The sequence below is a fragment of the Pteropus vampyrus genome, unplaced genomic scaffold (assembly GCF_000151845.1).
Source record: "Pteropus vampyrus isolate Shadow unplaced genomic scaffold, Pvam_2.0 Scaffold563, whole genome shotgun sequence".
Taxonomy (NCBI): Eukaryota; Metazoa; Chordata; class Mammalia; order Chiroptera; family Pteropodidae; genus Pteropus; species Pteropus vampyrus.
Genome location: NW_011889344.1, coordinates 92,429 through 94,074, shown reverse-complemented (window position 1 = coordinate 94,074; position 1,646 = coordinate 92,429).

The following is a 1,646-nucleotide window of genomic DNA, read 5'->3' as shown; positions in this document are numbered from 1 at the left end:
TATGTGGCTCTGGAGTCGATACACAGCACGGGGTCCCCCCTGCAGCATGCCCCACCCCTGCCCACCACCACCTGGGCCGCGCTTTATGGAGAGGGCACAAAATGCAGCATCGGCCTGGGTCACGCCAGGTCCCTGTGCTGCAGCCCCACCCCCAGAAGCCAGAGCCCCTGTGAGCGAGGGCATCGTACACGGAGCTGGCAGAGGACCAAGCAACTTAGGCCCAGAAGCTGTCCTGGCATCATTTGCACTGATGGCAAAAGGGCAACTTTGCTTTTATTTCTTATTTCCTTTGTGCAAATCTGGACCAGACAGGAGCAGCTGGCTCCTGGCACTCTCCTGGCACATGGAGGCCTGGTGCCCACCCTGTGCCAAACCTCACTTCTGCAGAACCCGGCTCACCACCCTACAGGCCGCCAACTCGGCAGCCTTTGTCTAGACAGAGCCTGTCCCCAGAGCACGCAACCCACCTGCAGGCGTCTGGGACATCCCGCGTGAGACTTACTTGGAGAGGAGGCTGGTCTCCCGGTGTCTGTCTGCAGCTTCGCTCCAACATGGACAGCAGAGCTCAGGGCAGCAGAGTCCACTGTCTTAGACCCACCGGCCTCCAGGCCCCCTCTCTGCCCTTCCTCACTGCCCTCCGGTGAACGAACAGCACTGTCCACATCACAGGGGAGGGGGCTCAGGGCAGGTGACCTGTCCAGTCAAGGGTGGCATGGGTGGATCCCCAGTGCTCTGCCTCAGTGTCCCCAGGAAGCAGTCCCGCGGCCTCCACCCCAAACACGTCGCACATGGCCTGTGGCAGCCTCTGTCCCCCTTGTCTGCAGGGACCACGTCTCATTTGCTGGGGCTGGGAGGGTGGGCTGGTACCTAATGTTTTTCTACATCAGTTATCATCCCATCTCCGCCGACCTATAGACACTGACTCTGGGTCACTTAACCAAAGGCGATCCACTGGGAGGCTGCTGGGCCTCACAGGGGTGACGCAGGCAAGAGGCGTCTTCATGCCAAGGAGACGGCGGGAGTGCATTTACGACCTCGCCTCCGTCAGTGCCGCCCCTGCAGCAGGCCTGGGGCCAAGGAGGTGACCGGACTCACAGCAGCGGGGAGGCTGTCCAGGGTGGAAATCGCTGATTAGCGCTGTGAAATGCGCGGTTGCGCGCAGGCGCGGGCGCGCGCACGGCTGAGGGCGCGGGCGCGTCCGGGGCACGTTGCTCCCGCGACGCAGGACGATCGGAGGAGAGAACGGATCTATTCCGTGGAAATATCCCGTTTTGCTCCCCCTTCTGGTCACTTGGGGGAAAGGCGAGCGCGGGAGTGAGCCAGGAGGACGACGGGGAGGGCGGCCCGCCCCCTGCCCGTCAGCCGGGTCCCCTCTTCGGGCAGGGAGGGGACCCGCGGCACCCACGCGTTGGCTTTTTGTCGATTCCCAGAGCACTCGGCTCCTTCCGGGGGAAGCCGCTGGGGTGGGCCGGGGGCGCCGCCAGCCAGGTGACCGGGCGACGTCAGGCCCACAGGAAAAGGGCTGTGTTTTAAAACAGCAGCAGCAGGAGAAAGAAGGGCAGGGGCGCTGCGGGCCGCGTGCGGGGCCACATAGGCGCGTGCATGCATGTGCGGGCCTGTGTGCACACGGGTACGTGAGTGCGCGC